Below are 16477 nucleotides of genomic sequence, written 5' to 3' on the forward strand. Positions count from 1 at the left end.
ATCACATCGACAATTTCCACCTACTTGACCCGTTGCAATCCGGTTTCATAAAAGGATGCAGCATGGAAACAGCCATGCTCAAGATTGTCGACGACCTGCTCCGGTTCCTTGACAATGAGGAGTCCTGCCCTCTCATTCTCCTTGACCTCTCCACTACAGTTAACCATGCCCTGCTACTTAACTCACTCAAAACCCGTTTTGGCATCAACGGCCTAGCCCTCAAATGATTCTCCTCCTTTCCAACACAGAACACAACAAATTAAAATCAAGGACCGCTTCTCCCACTCCACGCCGGTCTCCCTAGGTGTTCCCCAGGGCTCCATTCTCTCTCTCTCCCTCTTCAACCTCTTTATGGAGCCCCTTACCCTCATTCTGAAACAAGCAGGAATTAACTACCATCTCTACGTGGATGACACCCAACTGTACTACAAGATCAAATCCCACTCCGATATTCTCCACCTTAACAATGCCCTGAGTATGATCCATTCCTTGTTCTTCTACAGTCACCTCCAACTTAACCCTAATAAAACCGAAATCATTCTCATTTCACCCAAAAACAACAAGCTCCCCATCCAAAGCTGGCTCTCTGAACTCAATGCCCTGAACTGCTTGCCCTCCTCATCTAACTCAGCAAAATCACTTGGCTTCAATATCGACAATAAACTCAATCTTAACAACCACATTAAGAATGCGGCAAAAGGAGCTCTCTTCACACTCTCTGGCATTTTAAAAAACTCAAACCCTTCATTCCTTCTGACGACTTTAAATTGGTTGTCCAATCCCTGGTCCTCTCCAAAATAGACTATGGTAATGCTATCCTCACTGGAATCCCCAAAACACACCTTGCCCCCCTCAGATCTGTGCTCAACTCTGCCGCCAGGCTAATCACTGACTGCAAACGCTTCGACCACATCTCCCCAACCCTCAAGGCCCTAAACTGGCCACCCGTTGAGGAAAGATCTGCATACAAGACTGCCTGCATTACACACAAAGGCCTCCACCAGCAAACCCGCTATATCTCTCCGAAAACCTTGAAAAAGCGGGCTGCTCCCGGCAGACGAGAAGCTCTAATGCTCTACTTCTCACCCCCCCTATCAAATAGGAGCTCCACACAATCCCGCCCCGATATGCTGGAATGCCCTCCCCATAGACCTGCGCTGCAACCCCTCGTACCACAGCTTAAAAAAAGACCTCAAATCCCACCTTCTCTTCAAATACTGGGGGTCCGTAATCTCTGAATTCAACCCTTTATTCGTCCCCCGTTATTCATTCACCCGAAAGTCTTTTTCTGTCCGACTCTTCTCCCCTCTCTCTCCCTCCTTGATTTTTTTTCTCCACTCTAATGCTACCCTCCCTCCTTTTAACACTTACCTCTAGTTCCTCCTCAATTCTCCTCCAAACTTGCTGCTCCCCTCTCCCTTCTTTTGCTCCCTCCCACCCTATTTCACTCGATTTTTCTTCTCTTCCTCAGTTAACAGCCCCGATTTCTCCCTCTCCCCCTTTCCTAATTTGAGCTGTGCTGCATGCTTCAGACAATGTATATTTAATCAGCCCTATCCCATTTAACTACATAAACGAAAGCCTTGTCCTGGGTAAACGACCCTTCTTTAGCACCCTTGCCTTTTTAATTGGTTCTATGTTAACTGTTTGTAGTGACATTTTCGATCTTCTCATGGCCATAACTGTTAGCCTATTAGCTTATTCAAGAAGTGTTTTGTTGTTGTTTTTTTACGTGTAATGTCTGTATACTTTGTTATCCTGCTGAATCTACTGTACAGACTGGAATCTTAATTCACATGTAAAGCGCTCTACTACTCCCGGGTCTTGAAGCGCTATATAAAACTTTTCAAATAAATAAATATGGCACTTCACTCTTTTACTACACTGTACGCCACTACACACAATTTTATTCCACTCTACAGCACTCCAATGCACGCTTCAATACTGTATGCCATGGCATTTTATGTCACTACACCTTATGCTATTCCACTGTAGGATATTCAACTCTGTGCCACTCCACTCTCTGCCACTCCACGCTATGCCACTACACTCTATGCCACTCCAGTCAGCGCTATTCCACTGTATACAACAACACAGTACCTCACTCCACTCTACTCAACTCCACTCTCCATGACTCTGCTCTCTTCCACTCCATTCTTCCCCACGCCAGAGTGTGCTATTCCACCATACGGTAGTCCACTTTACCTGAATCCACTTTATGCAAGTCTGCTCTACACCATTCAACACCACAACACTATTCTACGTCACTCCACTGTGTGCTATTCCAATGTAAGACTTGGGGAGGGGGGCACTTTACGCCACACTACCACATTCCAGTCTATGCCAGTGCACTCTACACCATTCCACCGGATGCTATTCCACTGTATGTCGCTTCACTCTACGCCACTCCAATCTACGCCACTCCACTGTATGCCAATCCACTACTGTTCCAACTCTACATAACTCCATTGTATGCTACTCCACTCTATGCTATTCAACTGTATGGCACGCCACCCTTTGCCACTCTGCTATCCGCTATTCCACAGTATGTCACTACACTATACTCCACTCTACATCAACCTCCTCTATGTTAATCCACTCTATGCCACTAAACTTTACACTACTTCACTTTACGCCACTCCACTATATGCTATTTTTCTCTATACCACTCCATTCTATGCTACTCCACTTTGCTATTCCACTCTGTGCCCCTGAACTCTTTGCCACTCCACTGTGCGCCACTCCACTATATGCTAGTCCACTCTATGCCACTCCGCTCAATGTCACTCCACTCTCCACTATTCCACTGTATGCCACTATACTGTACACCACTCCACTCTATACCACTCTCCTCTACACTCTACCACATTCCATTCTATGCCATTCCACTCTTCCCCACTCAACTGTACTCTATTCTACTTTATGCTATTCCACTCGGATCACTGACATAATATCGACAGACAAAATTTCGACCTACCAAAATATCGAGGTAAAAATATAGAATGCCAGAATATCGACTGCCTATCTACAAACAGGTAAGTACAAAAACACCGACTCCAAAATATAGATTGTAAAAAATATAGACTGTCAAAATATCGAATTTTTTAAATGTCTTAAAATTAATTTAAAAGTAATATGATAATAATAAATATAATTAATTTAAACATACTTAAAATAATTAAATAGATGTAAAATGATTAAATAATTAATGTAACCTTAAAATACAATTTTTTTAAATACATATATATATATATATATATACATATTATTAACAAAACATATACAATATTATTACCGTATGATAGCGAGAGGGTTACATTTGATATAACCACTCCAGTGAGTGCAACAGTAGGGAAAACATTGGGTAGTGTAGAGGTAAAAATTACTATTCCAACTCCAAAGAGCGCAACAGTAGGGAAAACGTTGGATAGCGTAGGGGTAAAAATTACTATTCCCACTCCAAAGAGTGCGATAGTAGGGAAAGCGTTGGATAGCGTAGGGGTAAAAATTACTATTCCCACTCCAGTGAGTGCAACAGTAGGGAAAGTGTTAGATACCGTAGGCATAAAAATTACTATTCCCACTCCAGTGAGTGCAACAGTAGGGAAAGCGTTATATAGCGTAGGGGTAATGATTACTATTCCAACTCCAGAGAGTGCAACACTAGGGAAAGCGTTGGATAGTGGGAGAGTAAAATTTACGATTCCCACTCCAGAGAGCGCAACAGTAGGGAAAGCCTTGGATAACGTAGGGGTAAAAATGACTATTCCCACTCCAGAGAGTGCAACAGTAGGGAAAGCGTTGGATAGTGGGAGGGTAAAGATAACTATTCCCACTCCAAAGAGCGCAACAGGCGGGAAAACGTTGGATCGCGTAGGGGTAAAAATTACTATTTCCACTCCAAAGAGTGCAACAGTAGGGAAAGCGTTGGATAGCGTAGGGGTAAAAATTACTATTCCCACTCCAGTGAGTGCAACAGTAGGGAAAGTGTCAGATACCGTAGGTGCAAAAATTACTATTCCCACTCCAGTGAGTGCAACAGTAGGGAAAGCGTTGGATAGCGTAGGGGTAAAAATTACTATTCCAACTCAAGGGAGTGCAACAGTAGGGAAAGCGTTGGATAGTGGGAGGGTAAAAATTACTATTCCCACTCCAGAGAGCGCAACAGTAGGGAAAGGGTTGGATAGCGTAGGGGTAAAAATTACTATTCCCACTCCAGAGAGTGCAACAGTAGAGAAAGCGTTGGATAGTGGGAGGTTAAAAATTACTATTCCCACTCCAGAAAGGGCAACAGTAGGGAAAGCGTAGGATAGCGAAGGGGTAAAAATTACTATTCCCACTCCAGAGAGTGCAACAGTAGGGAAAACGTTGGATAGCGTAGGGGTAAAAATTACTATACCAACTCCAGTGAGTGCAACAGTAGGGAAAGCGTTGGATAGCGTAGGGGTAATGATTACTATTCCAACTCCAGAGAGTGCAACAGTAGGGAAAGCGTTGGATAGTGGGAGAGTAAAATGTACTATTCCCACTCCAGAGAGCGCAACAGTAGGGAAAGCGTTGGATAACGTAGGGGTAAAAATTACTATTCCCACTCCAGAGAGTGCAACAGTAGGGAAAGCGTTGGATAGCGTAGGGGTAAAAATTACTATTCCCACTCCAGAGAGTGCAACAGTAGGGAAAACGTTGGATAGCGTAGGGGTAAAAATTACTATTCCCACTCCAGTGAGTACAACAGAAGGGAAAGTGTTGGATAGCGTAGGGGTAAAAATTACTATTCCAACTCCAGAGAGTGCAACAGTAGGGAAAGCGTTGGATAGTGGAAGGGTTAAAAATACCTATTCCCACTCCAAAGAGCGCAACAGTAGGGAAAATGTTGGATCGCGTAGGGGTAAAAATTACTATTTCCACTCCAAAGAGTGCAACAGTAGGGAAAGCGTTAGATAGCGTAGGGGTAAAAATTACTATTCCCACTCCAGTGAGTGCAACAGTAGGGAAAGCGTTAGATACCGTAGGTGTAAAAATTACTATTCCCACTCCAGTGAGTGCAACAGTAGGGAAAGCGTTGGATAGCATAGGGGTAAAAATTACTATTCCAACTCAAGAGAGTGCAACAGTAGGGAAAGCGTTGGATAGTGGGAGGGTAAAAATTACTATTCCCTCTCCAGAGAGTGCAACAGTAGGGAAAGGGTTGGATAGCGTAGGGGTAAAAATTACTATTCCCACTCCAGAGAGTGCCACAGTAGAGAAAGCGTTGGATAGTGGGAGGTTAAAAATTACTGTTCCCACTCCAGAGAGTGCAACAGTAGGGAAAGCATAGGATAGCGAAGGGGTAAAAATTACCATTCCCACTCCAGAGAGTGCAACAGTAGGGAAAACGTTGGATAGCGTAGGGGTTAAAAATTACTATTCCCACTCCAGTGAGTACAACAGTAGGGAAAGCGTTGGATAGGGTAGAAGTAAAAATTACGATTTCAACTCCAGAGAGTGCAAAAGTAGGTAAAGCGTTGGATAGTGGGAGGGTAAAGATAACTATTCCCACTCCAAAGAGCGCAACAGTAGGGAAAACGTTGGATCGCGTAGGGGTAAAAATTACTATTTCCACTCAAAGAGTGCAACAGTAGGGAAAGCGTCAGATACCGTAGGTGTAAAAATTACTATTCCCACTCCAGTGAGTGCAACAGTAGGGAAAGCGTTGGATAGCGTAGGGGTAAAAATTACTATTCCTACTCCAGAGAGTGCAACAGTAGAGAAAGCGTTGGATAGTGGGAGGTTAAAAATTACTATTCCCACTCCAGAGAGTGCAACAGTAGGGAAAGCGTAGGATAGCAAAGGGGTAAAAATTACTATTCCCACTCCAGAGAGTGCAACAGTAGGGAAAACGTTGGATAGCGTAGGGGTAAAAATTAAAACTCAAGGGAGTGCAACAGTAGGGAAAGCGTTGGATAGTGGGAGGGTATAAATTACTTTTCCCACTCCAGAGAGCGCAACAGTAGGGAAAGGGTTGGATAGCGTAGGGGTAAAAATTACTATTCCCACTCCAGAGAGTGCAACAGTAGAGAAAGCGTTGGATAGTGGGAGGTTAAAAATTACTATTCCCACTCCAGAGAGTGCAACAGTAGGGAAAGCGTAGGATAGCGAAGGGGTAAAAATTACTATTCCTACTCCAGAGAGTGCAACAGTAGGGAAAATGTTGGATAGCGTAGGGGTAAAAATGACTATTCCCACTCCAGTGGGTGCAACAGTAGGGAAAGTGTTAGATACCGTAGGCATAAAAATTACTATTCCAACTCCAGTGAGTGCAACAGTAGGGAAAGCGTTGGATAGCGTAGGGGTAATGAATACTATTCCAACTCCAGAGAGTGCAACAGTAGGTAAAGCGTTGGATAGTGGGAGAGTAAAATTTACTATTCCCACTCCAGAGAGCGCAACAGTAGGGAAAGCGTTGGTTAACGTAGGGGTAAAAATTACTATTCCCACTCCAGAGAGTGCAACAGTAGGGAAGGCGTTGGATAGTGGGAGGGTAACAATTACTATTCCCACTCCAGAGAGTGCAACAGTAGGGAAAGCGTTGGATAGCGTAGGGGTAAAAATTACTATTCCCACTCCAGAGAGTGCAACAGTAGGGAAAACGTTGGATAGCGTAGGGGTAAAAATTACTATTCCCACTCCAGTGAGTACAACAGTAGGGAAAGTGTTGGATAGCGTAGGGGTAAAAATTACTATTCCAACTCCAAAGAGCGCAACAGTAGGGAAAACGTTGGATCGCGTAGGGGTAAAAATTACTATTTCCACTCCAAAGAGTGCAACAGTAGGGAAAGAGTTGGATAGCGTAGGGGTAAAAATTACTATTCCCACTCCAGTGAGTGCAACAGTAGGGAAAGCGTTAGATACCGTAGGTGTAAAAATTACTATTCCCACTCCAGTGAGTGCAACAGTAGGGAAAGCGTTGGATAGCATAGGGGTAAAAATTACTATTCCAACTCAAGAGAGTGCAACAGTAGGGAAAGCGTTGGATAGTGGGAGGGTAAAAAATACTATTCCCACTCCAGAGAGTGCAACAGTAGGGAAAGGGTTGGATAGCGTAGGGTAAAAGTTACTATTCCCACTCCAGAGAGTGCCACAGTAGAGAAAGCGTTGGATAATGGGAGGTTAAAAATTACTATTCCCACTCCAGAGAGTGCAACAGTAGGGAAAGCATAGGATAGCGAAGGGGTAAAAATTACTATTCCCACTCCAGAGAGTGCAACAGTAGGGAAAACGTTGGATAGCGTAGGGGTAAAAATTACTATTCCCACTCCAGTGGGTGCAACAGTAGGGAAAGTGTTAGATACCGTAGGCATAAAAATTACTATTCCAACTCCAGTGAGTGCAACAGTAGGGAAAGCGTTGGATAGCGTAGGGGTAATGATTACTATTCCAACTCCAGAGAGTGCAACAGTAGGTAAAGCGTTGGATAGTGGGAGAGTACAATTTACTATTCCCACTCCAGAGAGCGCAACAGTAGGGAAAGCGTTGGTTAACGTAGGGGTAAAAATTACTATTCCCACTCCAGAGAGTGCAACAGTAGGGAAGGCGTTGGATAGTGGGAGGGTAAAAATTACTATTCCCACTCCAGAGAGTGCAACAGTAGGGAAAGCGTTGGATAGCGTAGGGGTAAAAATTACTAATCCCACTCCAGAGAGTGCAACAGTAGGGTAAACGTTGGATAGCGTAGGGGTAAAAATTACTATTCCCACTCCAGTGAGTACAACAGTAGGGAAAGTGTTGGATAGCGTAGGGGTAAAAATTACTATTCCAACTCCAAAGAGCGCAACAGTAGGGAAAACGTTGGATCGCGTAGGGGTAAAAATTACTATTTCCACTCCAAAGAGTGCAACAGTAGGGAAAGAGTTGGATAGCGTAGGGGTAAAAATTACTATTCCCACTCCAGTGAGTGCAACAGTAGGGTAAGCGTTAGATACCGTAGGTGTAAAAATTACTATTCCCACTCCAGTGAGTGCAACAGTAGGGAAAGCGTTGGATAGCATAGGGGTAAAAATTACTATTCCAACTCAAGAGAGTGCAACAGTAGGGAAAGCGTTGGATAGTGGGAGGGTAAAAAATACTATTCCCACTCCAGAGAGTGCAACAGTAGGGAAAGGGTTGGATAGCGTAGGGGTAAAAGTTACTATTCCCACTCCAGAGAGTGCCACAGTAGAGAAAGCGTTGGATAATGGGAGGTTAAAAATTACTATTCCCACTCCAGAGAGTGCAACAGTAGGGAAAGCATAGGATAGCGAAGGGGTAAAAATTACTATTCCCACTCCAGAGAGTGCAACAGTAGGGAAAACGTTGGATAGCGTAGGGGTAAAAATTACTATTCCCACTCCAGTGGGTGCAACAGTAGGGAAAGTGTTAGATACCGTAGGCATAAAAATTACTATTCCAACTCCAGTGAGTGCAACAGTAGGGAAAGCGTTGGATAGCGTAGGGGTAATGATTACTATTCCAACTCCAGAGAGTGCAACAGTAGGGAAAGCGTTGGATAGTGGGAGGGTAAAAAATACTATTCCCACTCCAGAGAGTGCAACAGTAGGGAAAGGGTTGGATAGCGTAGGGGTAAAAGTTACTATTCCCACTCCAGAGAGTGCCACAGTAGAGAAAGCGTTGGATAATGGGAGGTTAAAAATTACTATTCCCACTCCAGAGAGTGCAACAGTAGGGAAAGCATAGGATAGCGAAGGGGTAAAAATTACTATTCCCACTCCAGAGAGTGCAACAGTAGGGAAAACGTTGGATAGCGTAGGGGTAAAAATTACTATTCCCACTCCAGTGGGTGCAACAGTAGGGAAAGTGTTAGATACCGTAGGCATAAAAATTACTATTCCAACTCCAGTGAGTGCAACAGTAGGGAAAGCGTTGGATAGCGTAGGGGTAATGATTACTATTCCAACTCCAGAGAGTGCAACAGTAGGTAAAGCGTTGGATAGTGGGAGAGTAAAATTTACTATTCCCACTCCAGAGAGCGCAACAGTAGGGAAAGCGTTGGTTAACGTAGGGGTAAAAATTACTATTCCCACTCCAGAGAGTGCAACAGTAGGGAAGGCGTTGGATAGTGGGAGGGTAAAAATTACTATTCCCACTCCAGAGAGTGCAACAGTAGGGAAAGCGTTGGATAGCGTAGGGGTAAAAATTACTATTCCCACTCCAGAGAGTGCAACAGTAGGGAAAACGTTGGATAGCGTAGGGGTAAAAATTACTATTCCCACTCCAGTGAGTACAACAGTAGGGAAAGTGTTGGATAGCGTAGGGGTAAAAATTACTATTCCAACTCCAAAGAGCGCAACAGTAGGGAAAACGTAGGATCGCGTAGGGGTAAAAATTACTATTTCCACTCCAAAGAGTGCAACAGTAGGGAAAGAGTTGGATAGCGTAGGGGTAAAAATTACTATTCCCACTCCAGTGAGTGCAACAGTAGGGAAAGCGTTAGATACCGTAGGTGTAAAAATTACTATTCCCACTCCAGTGAGTGCAACAGTAGGGAAAGCGTTGGATAGCATAGGGGTAAAAATTACTATTCCAACTCAAGAGAGTGCAACAGTAGGTAAAGCGTTGGATAGTGGGAGGGTAAAAAATACTATTCCCACTCCAGAGAGTGCAACAGTAGGGAAAGGGTTGGATAGCGTAGGGGTAAAAGTTACTATTCCCACTCCAGAGAGTGCCACAGTAGAGAAAGCGTTGGATAATGGGAGGTTAAAAATTACTATTCCCACTCCAGAGAGTGCAACAGTAGGGAAAGCATAGGATAGCGAAGGGGTAAAAATTACTATTCCCACTCCAGAGAGTGCAACAGTAGGGAAAACGTTGGCTAGCGTAGGGGTAAAAACTTACTATTCCCACTCCAGTGAGTACAACAGTAGGGAAAGCGTTGGATAGCGTAGGGGTAAAAATTACTATTTCAACTCCAGAGAGTGCAAAAGTAGGTAAAGCGTTGGATAGTGGGAGGGTAAAGATAACTATTCCCACTCCAAAGAGCGCAACAGTAGGGAAAACGTTGGATCGCGTAGGGGTAAAAATTACTATTTCCACTCAAAGAGTGCAACAGTAGGGAAAGCGTCAGATACCGTAGGTGTAGAAATTACTATTCCCACTCCAGTGAGCGCAACAGTAGGGAAAGCGTTGGATAGCGTAGGGGTAAAAATTACTATTCCAACTCAAGAGAGTGCAACAGTAGGGAAAGCATTGGATAGTGGGAGGGTTAAAATTACTATTCCCACTCCAGAGAGCGCAACAGTAGGGAAAGCGTAGGATAGCGAAGGGGTAAAAATTACTATTCCCACTCCAGAGAGTGCAACAGTAGGGAAAACGTTGGATAGCGTAGGGGTAAAAATTACTATTCCCACTCCAGTGAGTACAACAGTAGGGAAAGCGTTGGATAGCGTAGGGGTAAAAATTACTATTTCAACTCCAGAGAGTGCAAAAGTAGGGAAAGCGTTGGATAGTGGGAGGGTAAAAATAACTATTCCCACTCCAAAGAGCGCAACAGTAAGGAAATCGTTGGATAGTGTAGGGGTAAAAATTACTATTCCCACTCCAGAGAGTGCAACAGTAGGGAAAACGTTGGATAGCGTAGGGGTAAAAATTACTATTCCCACTCCAGTGAGTACAACAGTAGGGAAAGTGTTGGATAGCGTAGGGGTAAAAATTACTATTCCAACTCCAAAGAGCGCAACAGTAGGGAAAACGTTGGATCGCGTAGGGGTAAAAATTACTATTTCCACTCCAAAGAGTGCAACAGTAGGGAAAGAGTTGGATAGCGTAGGGGTAAAAATTACTATTCCCACTCCAGTGAGTGCAACAGTAGGGAAAGCGTTAGATACCGTAGGTGTAAAAATTACTATTCCCACTCCAGTGAGTGCAACAGTAGGGAAAGCGTTGGATAGCATAGGGGTAAAAATTACTATTCCAACTCAAGAGAGTGCAACAGTAGGGAAAGCGTTGGATAGTGGGAGGGTAAAAAATACTATTCCCACTCCAGAGAGTGCAACAGTAGGGAAAGGGTTGGATAGCGTAGGGGTAAAAGTTACTATTCCCACTCCAGAGAGTGCCACAGTAGAGAAAGCGTTGGATAGTGGGAGGTTAAAAATTACTATTCCCACTCCAGAGAGTGCAACAGTAGGGAAAGCATAGGATAGCAAAGGGGTAAAAATTACTATTCCCACTCCAGAGAGTGCAACAGTAGGGAAAACGTTGGCTAGCGTAGGGGTAAAAACTTACTATTCCCACTCCAGTGAGTACAACAGTAGGGAAAGCGTTGGATAGCGTAGGGGTAAAAATTACTATTTCAACTCCAGAGAGTGCAAAAGTAGGTAAAGCGTTGGATAGTGGGAGGGTAAAGATAACTATTCCCACTCCAAAGAGCGCAACAGTAGGGAAAACGTTGGATCGCGTAGGGGTAAAAATTACTATTTCCACTCAAAGAGTGCAACAGTAGGGAAAGCGTCAGATACCGTAGGTGTAAAAATTACTATTCCCACTCCAGTGAGCGCAACAGTAGGGAAAGCGTTGGATAGCGTAGGGGTAAAAATTACTATTCCAACTCAAGAGAGTGCAACAGTAGGGAAAGCATTGGATAGTGGGAGGGTTAAAATTACTATTCCCACTCCAGAGAGCGCAACAGTAGGGAAAGCGTAGGATAGCGAAGGGGTAAAAATTACTATTCCCACTCCAGAGAGTGCAACAGTAGGGAAAACGTTGGATAGCGTAGGGGTAAAAATTACCATTCCCACTCCAGTGAGTACAACAGTAGGGAAAGCGTTGGATAGCGTAGGGGTAAAAATTACTATTTCAACTCCAGAGAGTGCAAAAGTAGGGAAAGCGTTGGATAGTGGGAGGGTAAAAATAACTATTCCCACTCCAGAGAGTGCAACAGTAGGGAAAGCGTTGGATAGTGGGAAGGTAAAAATTACTATTCCCACTCCAGAGAGTGCAACAGTAGGGAAACCATTGGATAGCGTAGGGGTAATAATTACTATTCCCACTCCAGTGAGTGCAACAGTAGGGAAAGTGTTGGATAGCGTAGGGGTAAAAATTACTATTCCCACTCCAGAGAGTGCAACAGTAGGGAAAGTGTTGGATAGTGGGAGGGTAAAAATTACTATTCCCACTCCAGAGAGTGCAACAGTAGGGAAAGCGTTGGATAGCATAGAAATTAAAATTACTATTCCCACTCCAGAGAGTGCAACAGTATTGAAAGCGTTGGATAGCGTAGGGGTAAAAATTACTACTCCCACTCCAGAGAGTGCAACAGTAGAGAAAGCGTTGGATAGCGTATGAGTAAAAATGTATATTCCCACTCCAGAGAGTGCAACAGTAGGGTAAGCGTTGGATAGTGTAGGAGAAAAAATTACTATTCCCACTCCACTGAGTGCAACAGTAGGGAAAGTAAATACTTCATATATATTTGAAAATAAATTAAATATTAATACCAATTACAAATTAATTAAAATTAATTTCCAATTTAAGATATTATAATAATTATTCAATTTAAAATAATATAATTTATTTAATTACTAAAAAATAATTACCTATTAATACAAAATATTTACAAATAACAATAAATTATTAAAAAATTTAAAAATAAGTAACAATTAATTCGAAATAAATACCAAATTATATATTAATACATTTAATTAATTACAATTAAATGACTTCCCACCCAATTCCCCTATAAACCCACAACCCACTACAAAAATTAAATACATATAATTAACATAATTATCAATTAATCAATTAATAAAAATGAATTACCAATTAAAATTAAATAATTACCAATTACAAATTAAATTACAATTAAATCTAAATAAATACCAATAAAAAAGAATATTTAATTATTTATAATTAAATTACTTCCCACCCTATTCCTCTATAAACCCACAACCCACTCCAGAAAATAAATGAATAAAATTAACATAATTATCAATTATTAAAAATTAATTACCAATTATATTTTAATTAATTTCCAACCAATAATTAATTAACAATTAATTGTACATAAATACAAATAAATTAAAATATTTAATTAATTATAATTAAATTACTTCCCACCCTATTCCCCTATAAACCCACAACCCGCTCCAGAAAATAAATGAATACAATTCACATAATTATCAATTCATCAATTAATAAAACGAATCACCAATTATATTTTAATTAATTTCAAATCAATAATTAATTAATAATTAATTGTACATAAATACCAATAATTTAAAATATTTAATTAATTATAAATAAATTACTTCCTACCCTATTCCCCTATAAACCCACAACCCACTCCAGAAAATAAATAAATAAAATTCACATAATTATCCATTAATCAATTAATAAAAATTAATTACCAATTATATTTTAATTAATTGCCAATTAATAATTAATTAACAATTAATTGTACATAAATGGCAAAAAATTAAAATATTTAATTAATTATAATCAAATTACTTCCCTCCCTATTCCCCTATAAACCCACAACCCGCTCCAGAATTATATTACCCAAAAATTAAATACCATAAATTGACTTAGTAACTTACCTAAAATTTGATATTTTTGTTGTCTATATTATATCCATCTATATTTTTGTTGTCTATATTCTGTCCATTTGATATTCTGTCCATTCTATATTTTTGATTCGATATTATTGTCCTTCTATTTGATATTTTTGTAGTCTTTATTCTGTCTTTTCTATATTCTGTCTACTCGATATTATAGACTTGATATTTAACTACCTCGATATTTTTGTTGTCGATATTATGTCTGTATACCATTCCACTCTATGCCACTTCACTCTACAACACTTCACTCTACGCTGTTCTACTCTACGCCATTCCACTGTATGCTACTCCACTCTATGGCACTCCGCTGTACCCCACTCCACTGTACACCACTCCTCTAACCACTATTCCACTGTACGCAACTACCATCTACCCGACTCAACTCAACGCTACTTGACTCTATGCCACACCACTCTATTCCGCTCCACTGTACGCTATTCCACTGTATGCAACTCCACTGTAACCTACTTTACTGTACCCCACTCCACCCTACGACACTCCCCTGTGTGCCACTTCCCTTTATGACACTCCACTGTACACTATTCCAGTAAACGCCACTCCAAAGTACGCACCTCCATTATGCACCACTTCACTGTACTCTATTTCAGTGTACACTACTCTACTGGATGCTATTCCACTGCATGCCACTCCACTCTCTCCACTCCCTGTATGCCATGCCACTGCACGCTAAGGCACTGTACACCACTTCACTTTACCCGACTCCTCTACGCCACTCCACTAATGCCACTGCACTCTGCACCACTCTCCTCTATGCCACTTCATTGTACGTTATTCCACTGTACGCCACTCCATTCTACCCCACTTATCTCTATTCCACTCAACTCTACGGGAGACTTACTGTGTTTTTTAATGTTGCTGAGATGCTGCTTTGCTCCCTGTAGCCCTCCACAACATTTTTAAAATTGCTTGGTGGTACCCCTGATCCATGTAAGTGCACCACCAGGATCCATAAATAAAAACAAAATGCACTTACCTGGCATTATGAGGTGCTCCTTGCTTGGAACAGTGAATAATATATGACCAGCAAATAAGTGCATCCTGCCTCTCATTTATTATTCTTTTTTTTGGGTGGTGTCCTGGTTCCACTCTTATCACCCAAACTTTATATTAGCTTTAGGGCTATGTGAGGAGCCCCAAGGCCCCCATGGACCCTTTTGGTTCTCCAGCCAGCACCTATAGAGGGTGTCAGTAGAAACCGGCCATTATTCTAAAATGGGTGCCCAGGTGCTCACCCAGGATACCCACAATATGTCCAAAGTTGGAGGCTGGGGAGGAACCCCAAGGCCCCCACAGCCTCTGTCAGCTCACCAGCCAGCACCCATTATTTTTCTGTGGATACTCCAGTGCCCACCTAGGGCACCCACAACATGGAAATCATTGGGGTCTGCGGATGAGCCCATAGGCCCCCGTAGGCTCCCCAGTCAGCACCCATCATGAGGTCAGACAGGATCTGGTTCCATTTCTTTGCTACCACGCAGGGAGAATAGCGTATTTCTCTGCTCCTGCTGGGTAGGACATTAAAGGGGCTTTGGGAGGTGGAGCAAACCCCCTCCCCAAATAAACTAATTGCCCTGGGAAATGGGGTCCATGGTGTCTTACAAAGGCATAGAGAGGGTGGGCCACATGCCCCTTCTGCATAATAAAATAATTTACCACAGGGGATGGGATCCTCTGGCCCCTAAAGGCCTGGGAATGGGAGTTTCACGCACCTTCTCAAAGAAAAATATTGCTGATCCTGCCCCTGCGGGCCCTGGCTTATCCCAGGGGCTTTTTTTCCACTGTGCCATGGATCAATGGATCCTCCACAGATGTGCTCTACCCTAAAAGAAAACATTTTTGTCAAAGGAGGCTGGGGGGCTCCCTCCGCCACCATGCCTAGGGGATCAGAGTATCCCTACTTAGCCCATAATATAGACTTGTTATTCTTGTTCCAGGACAGGGAACTGATTGCTGGAGTCCTAAAACAGCTGCTGCCACATATTTTGATGTAGTGGCAACCAATCAGATCTTATTTTTAGATCTGTCAGATCTATGGTCCCTCAGCAATGAAATATATAAATACATTTTGAACTTTAATTTCTCAAAAAATAATGGACAGATTTATACCAAATCACAAAAAGCACACTTTTGCGATCAAGATCTAATTTTCTGCTAAATTTGGTGTAATCCCCTCCAAAATAATTGTATATTTCACACCCTGGAGGATCCGCAGGGCTGACAGATCTCAGGCTGGCTGCCATTTTTTGTTATATATAAGGGGAGGGGTACATGTGTTGGGTCCATTTTGGACCCTACACACAAGCACATTTTGGGCCCCCTGGGGCCCCATCTGGCTTGGAGCAGGTGTATTATTTAAGAGGAGGGAGGGCGTGTTTTCCTAACTATGCCTTAGTATTAACCTTTGTTTTTTCAAATTAAAGTTTAATGCTTTTTTTAAATTTTAAAATGTGTTTTAAGTTGTAGAGGAGTCCATTGTCATCAAGTGGAGTGTCGTTACAGTACAGTGGAGGAGAATGTTATAGAGTGGATTATTGTTGAATAGAATAGAGTGGAGTGGTGTGGCGTATCATTCAGTGTAGTAAAGTATTATATAGTGTAGTGCCATAGTATCCCACATAGTGGAGACAAGTATAGAAAAGTGGTGCAGCCAGTTGTATAGTGAACTGGCATGTGGTGCAGTAGAGTAGGGTGTCGTAGACTGTCACAGAGGGAAGTAGTGTTTTAGAGTGGAGTAGGGTGAAGTAGAGTGTCACAGAGTGGAATATCATCAAGTGAGGTGTTGTGGAGGATAGTGTCGTAGAGTGGAGTGATGTGTCACATGATGGAGTGGCGTATAATAGAGAGGAGTGGCATGTTGTCTAGTGTCATAC

Source organism: Lissotriton vulgaris, chromosome 9 (genome assembly GCF_964263255.1).
Source record: "Lissotriton vulgaris chromosome 9, aLisVul1.2, whole genome shotgun sequence".
NCBI lineage: Eukaryota > Metazoa > Chordata > Amphibia > Caudata > Salamandridae > Lissotriton > Lissotriton vulgaris.